General features: G+C 35.7%; 1 long non-coding RNA gene across 1 annotated transcript; it reads left to right on the plus strand.

Moving 5' to 3' along the window:
* Nucleotides 1–5646: 5646 nt before the first annotated feature.
* LOC147544790 (uncharacterized) lies at nucleotides 5647–6307 on the plus strand. Its single transcript, XR_015223709.1, has 2 exons — nucleotides 5647–5975; nucleotides 6069–6307. It is a non-coding gene; the product is annotated as an uncharacterized LOC147544790 (long non-coding RNA).
* Nucleotides 6308–6909: the final 602 nt, after the last annotated feature.

Raw genomic sequence — 6909 nt, forward strand, 5'->3', positions numbered from 1 at the left:
ACAAGTAGATGTTACCAATATAACTACCAATTTTGTCTCTTACTGGTAGACTGTTTGTACAACATTTCCAAATGAATAGTTTATACGTGGTATGATATTCAGATTCCATACGAAAGACCAGTCATGCATAGGTCTATTGCTACAAGTTCTCAAATAATTATACATTGATTTGATCGAAAAGTTACCTGATTTAGTGAGTGTCCATTTTGTTGTGTCCTCCTTATCAGACTGTAAATTAATATTTGAAATCGTGCTGCAAGTGTCACTGTCAAAATAATTATTAATCAAGTTAGTATTCCAAGTATTATTCGTAATGAGCTGGACAACCCAGTCGAGGCTAGAGTTACTCTGATTTGTGATTGGGGGAGGGTCGTTCGGGATCCAGAAATCGTGCCAGATACTGATTTTAGTGCCTTTGTTGATATCCCAGAAGACTAAACCGGCCACTTGATTAAACTGTTTGCCTATTGCTTTCTAGGTCAGGAATGGTTAGCTTTAGGAGGGGAGGGTTTAGCCGTTTCAGGAAATATTTAGCTTTGTAAACTTGAACCCAGATGGATTGGGAATTATTGTGTAGCCGCCAATTAAGTTTGTTGAGGAATGTTTGATTATCAAGGAGAGGAAGTCGAAGCCCTAGTCCTCCTAATTTGCGTGGCTGACAAATTGCGAACCAGTTGATGGTATGGAAGGTTTTAGATTTTTCCTACCAAAAAGTCCTTTGTAAGGAGTCGATGCTGTTACAAATACCTTTGGGAATGGCAAAGCACTGCATTTGGAATTGGGGAACGACCGCTGCAATAGTTGAGATCACTATTGAGCGACCAGCTTGCGAGAGAAGGTTGGTTTGCCACTTGGAGAGTTTACTTAATTTGGGTGAGAAGGGATTTGAAAGCTTGATTTTTGTTACTATCGATGAGAAGATTTGTGCTAAGGTATTTATCTCCGGACGAAGATTGATGGACTTTGAGGTTACGAATGATCATCCTTTTAAATTTGGGGTGCGAGTTTTTGGAGAAAAAGATGTTGGATTTAGCATAGTTTATCATTTTACCGGAGGCCTCACTGATTCTTTCAGAATTTGTTAGAGACTGTGCACATTCTCAAGAGTATTTTGGCCAAAAATAATGCAATCATCCGCAAATAAGAGGTGCTTAATGGTAAGATCGGAGTTGGGAATAGGAAAACCGATGAAAGAGTTCTGGTTGTTATTCTCCAGCATACGACTGAGGTCTTCCATGGCAATAGCGAACAAGAAGGGAGAGGAGGGGGTCACCTAGCCTGATTCCTCGACTAACCTCGAAAGCAGATCCAGGGCAACCATTAATGAGCACTTCCATAGTGCTGGAGTTGAGACAAGCTTTGATAAGATTGATCCAATGAGAAGAGCAACCCATGATAGTCATGATTTTTTCTAGATAGTTCCATTCAATGCGGTCAAAAGCTTTAGACATGTCAAGTTTGAGTCCGAAGTAGCTTTTAGACCTGCAGATCTTTTTAAAGGAATCATAAGAGAATTAAGGTACTCAACATTATAGCTCTATTATGATTTCATTTTAGGTTGAAGGTACTATTAACCTAGAGATTTACCCTACCTAGCAAGTGAAAAATCTAGGGTATATGCAACAGAGAAAGCAGAACAACTTGAATCAACTTTTGGAGATGAACTTCTCATGTAAATTTGGGTTACCAGAAATTGTGTGGTCAAGGTACTAAGTCTTTATTCCCCAAAGAATTTTCTTTATTCCCCAAAGCCGCTGCCAAAATTTAACACCCGCTCATAAATTCAAAAGATTTAACGACCATTATGATCTTCCGCTTGAAAACTGAATCGATCTCTGATCCTTTTGTTCTTCAACTTAAAACTTCATATCAATCTACTTTTTATTCGTATTCTTTCAGAACTAATATGTCTACTTAATCATCTGGTTTGTAATTGGTTTTAAGAAGTATTTCTCCCCAATGGGCATTTTCTTGCGAGAAGAGAATTAACTCCCGAGTATCATTTATTTCAATTGAATGAATTTCATCATACATGACTGGAATTCACCCCATGTTTTTTACTGCTTCTTCAAAAGTGATAAGGGCACAATCTGCAAACCCATGGCTGAATTCACCCCACATTTGATTCAATCCTGAAAAGTTGTCCCAAACTCAATAAACTCCTATTCAAACTAGGAAAATTATAGACGTCAGTTGATTATATGAATAATCTTTCAAACATATAACATTATCTTTACCCACAATTGATAATTCAGATTTGTTTTCAAATTTCAGATCTTCACGTTCTGATTCATCTAATTAGTAAAATAGTTATTTCTTACCAAACATATGGTTACTACATCCTACATCCAAGTACCATTTGTTGGAATCATCATGATATTTGGTTTCAACATAGTCATTAAACCTTGATGGCATAACTCGAGTACGAGTTGAACTAGAGCGTAATTTAAAATTTGAAGCATCATTATAAGGAGAAATAGGTGTCTTCTCAATTAATGGAGAATTTGGAGTTATTGTCTCATCATCAATATTGATTCCTATTTGATGTTTTTTTCAACTAAACAATCCCAAACTCCAACTCCATTATCTTCTACCGAATAATCATCGTGATCAGTTCTGAAAGCTAACAAAAGAGTTTTTCCCTCTTTTACTTGAGCAAAGTTAACATGTTCAGAATATTTCTTGGAAACTCTACATTCTGATTTATAATGACCAAATTTTTTGCAATAAAAACATCTCACTTTAGGTTTTGTCATACCTTCCCTTTTTCTTTGATTCCTTATCATCGTTTTCTTCACCACTAGAACCAACATTCTTAAACATTTTCTTTGAAAAGGTTGTTTTATAGATCCTGTAACAGATCTCTGCTTCATCCTATGTTCATGGGAGCATAATAAACTCATTAAACCTTCAACTGACATAGTTGAGAGGTCATTTCCTTCCTCAATTGCAACAACAACATAGTCAAACGACCTGCCAATGATCTCATGATTTTCTCAATAACACGTAGATAAGTTAATTGTTTTTACTGTACCCGCAATTGACACTACAAAAAATATAGCCAATAGGCACGGGGCAAAACCGTTCCAAATAGTACATTGGGGATGGTTTTGTTCTGTCCCAGTGACTGGCGTCCAGATAGTATTCAGGATAGATATAGGGACGGATCAATTCTGTCCCAAATACTATGTAGGGACAGCTTCTTATTGTCCCTATAATTGACCATTATTTGGGACAAATGTCATCTGTCCCAAAAAGTTTGGGAATAATTTCGCCCGATTACATTTGGGACAGCTAATACATGTCCCTAAAATTTTGACAGGATTTTCTCCGACTTGCGTTTGGAAATTTTCAGAGATGGCAATTGGAGAGACACGAATATCCAAAGATAATTCTACGGTCGAACTCAAAAAAAACCATTGTGTTTTATAATATATATATATATATATATATATATATATATATATATTTGTGTGTCATGTGTGTATGTGTATATATATCAAGACAAATTTCCTCTTCCTTTTTTGACATATTTCCTTTTTTACTTGGAAAGAAAATGAGGCATTGGTGGAGTGCTTTTTGACAAAGGATAATGGTTTGATACTTTCACAACAAGAAACAAATTTCACCCACATGGCAATGAAAAGGATTTGAAAGATCGGATTTGGGGACAAGAATGACATCTTATTCATCAATAAAGATATGATTACTACCAACAAAGATGCATCTAACAAAATCAAACACAGTAATATCCTTTTCTTTTCTTATTTGATTTTTAAACAAAGTCAATAGTACAAAATCACTAAAAACCAAGAATAAATTGTAGATATCTCTTCTATTATTTGTACTTTGGGTGCTTCTAAAGGCACCAGACCAAAAGGCTCTTAGCATCCATCTCTATTAGCACCACGCCCAACCGCTCATTTCTCTATTAGCACCAACCAACTATGTAGGCACCGGTCCTTCTCAGTTAACTCTAACCCCTCCATTCATCTCTCACAAAACCAACAAAAATCCCAATTTCAAACTTCTGAGATGGTTGAAGAAGAAGTTGTTGTTGATGATTGTTTTCTATTCCAACGGGATAAGCCTGGAATCCATTTCTTAAAATAAGAAATTATAGCTCTTTCAATGATATCCGAACTCAGATCTCGATCTTTCATGGCGGAAATAAGTCTTTGATAAAGAGGTAAACTAAGTTGACCTAGTTCTTCAATCCAAAAATTAGTAGTTTTTGTCATTTTGTTTGTAGTAGTGTTGTTAGTTTTTTGTTATTTTGTTTGAGAGTCGGGAGAATTTATTTTTATTTTTTGAGAAAGCACAAGTCTGGTATACATGTTCAAAAGTATTTCTAATTCTTTTACTCATTAGTGATGTCTGGTTGATGAAGAGAAATTGTCCAACAATTTCAAACGCAAATAGGGTACTAGAATGAAGGCTAACCAAGTTATTTCTTTGGCCAAAGTGCCAAACTAACTTACAAGCAAATCTGATCCCATTTATATTGATTCATCCATCTTCTTCGGTGAAGCAATTTGTTAAAGATATTTTCTTGCAAGGGCCCTGACCTTGGTATCTAAATGTAAATGTGATGAAGTAATGCGAGTTCCAGGCAAGTAGAGAGGATTTAGAAGAATCTTTATGTAGAGCTCATGGACCTCCTGGAAGAAGCTTTTAATTCCATCTTCGTTACAACAATCATGTAGTAGTATCAGTCGCGTATGACCCGAAGTAACATATAAATTGAATGTCATGAGTTTGATGACCATGGATGGTGATAGAGAGACACCTTTTGAAAAATTAATTGTGATTCTTTTTGTTTTGGAAGAATAAGATGGAGGAAGATGGAAGAAGCAAACGAAGGTGAACGTCACCCACATTAAAAACCGGTGCTTATAGAGAACTCGGGTCAATAGAATTTCCGGATGCTAACAACCTTTTGGTTCGGTGCCTTTAGAAGCACCCTTGTACTTTTAGATGAAAATATTGTACTTCATAGTTTACTAGTTAAGTCCAGAAGAAAAATGAATTTTTCCGAAAACATATTCCCCAAAACGGCATATGTGTTAATATCTTACTCAAGCGAGAAAAAAAAATAGTGATTTATGCAATCATGCTTTCATTTTATGATTTTCTTTTTTGTAAAATAAGTGTTTCATTAATACTAAATAAAATTAAGTATAGACAAGGATAATAATATATGTGTCACTATACTGCGAAGTATCTGAATTCGAATCTTAATTTTTGTTTTTCTTTTTAGTGGAATACATTTTTTTTTTTTTTTTTTTTTTTTGAATTTCTCTATAAATAAACCAGGTTACAATATTCAGATCCAATACAAACTTAAAAAGTTCAATAAAGGGTGAAATGTAACTAATTATCAACTGAGAAGGGCTAAAACATAAATTTTAACTAACGGAGGGTAAAACTGATGCCGCCAACATGTGCGCGTCCTTATTATTGATTCTGGGGCAAAAGCTAATATCCAACCGTAGATTTTGTATACTTGACCGAATGCCGTTGATTTTGTCCGAGATTCTCCATGGGATTTCCGGATCAGCGGCCCCGATTAACTCCAATAAAACCCTACAATCCCCTTCGATTATAAAAGAGGTAAGCTGCCGTTCATTCGCTAGGGTTAATCCCATCTCAAACCCTGCAATTTCACTGTGAATAGGTGATATTGGTTCGATCAAGCTCGCTCTGGAACTCAAGATAACTCCATCCGAGTTTCTTAGCAAGGCAGCACAAGAAGCATGATCTTCTTTGAAAGATCCATCAAAGTTGATCTTCAGGACACCTACCGGAGGAGGCCTCCATCTATCATCTTGTTCCTGCTGGTTAGTAGAAGAAGGAGGAGTTTGTAGATGAACATACCTTAATTCTTCTCGAATACTCCAGCAACATCTGTTCAGATCTGGTGATATACTTTGAAAATGAAGGTTATTTCTTAATTTCCACCAGAACCACATCATGTAAGTAACCTTGTACCAATTTTCCATTCTAGAATTTTTATCATTAAGTATTACTTTAAGAGTATTTACAGGATCTTGTTTGATAAACTGTAGGTCCTCTATGGCTAATTTCTGGAGTAATCGATGATACAAAGGACACTCTCCAAAGAGGTGGTCTCTGGACTCTAAAGTACCCGAATCACAGAGCCTACAGTTCTGATTTATATGAGGGATCCGGACTCCTATATTGGTAAGTGTAGGAATACCATTATGAATTAATTTCCAGATAAAATTTTGGATTTTTGGTTGCATTAATTTCATTTTCCAAAATTGAGACCAAGGGAATTCCGATACTTGTTGAGGCATAATCGAACTTATTCTAATTTCCTCATAAAAAGATTTTGATGAGAACTTACCACTCTGAGATGGGCACCAAAGCAATTGATCCATCGAGCTATTGTGAAGAATAGGTATATTTTGAATAATGTTAGCTTCTTCTTGATTGAAACATTGTTGGATTAATGATGTATTCCAAACTCGATTTTCCTGCAAGATTAGTTCTGAAACATATACAATGTTATGAGGCAAGTTAGTAAAATCAAAAGGCTCATTGGGAGTTCTATTGGGTATCCATGGGTCTGAACGGATCTTAATAGAATTTCCATTCACGACCCTCCAAATACTATTGCCCCTAATTATCTCCTTAGTATCATTTATGGATTTCCAAAAAGGGGAAGACCCATTTTTTGCTTTATGAGACCAGAACTCCTCATTTTTGAGATACTTAGCCTGTAAGAGTTTGACCCAAATTTCAGTGGGATTGGTAATGAATCTCCAAGTCATTTTGGCTATTAGAGACAAATTAACATTAGCCACTGTTCTAACACCTAAACCCCCCTTGTGTTTCGGACTAGTAACAATATCCCAATTAAGAAAGTGAAGTTTTTTCTCTGAG

This window comes from Eschscholzia californica, unplaced genomic scaffold (assembly GCF_041429995.1).
Source record: "Eschscholzia californica isolate CP2 unplaced genomic scaffold, dmEscCali1.0.p SCAF_4, whole genome shotgun sequence".
Lineage (NCBI taxonomy): Eukaryota > Viridiplantae > Streptophyta > Magnoliopsida > Ranunculales > Papaveraceae > Eschscholzia > Eschscholzia californica.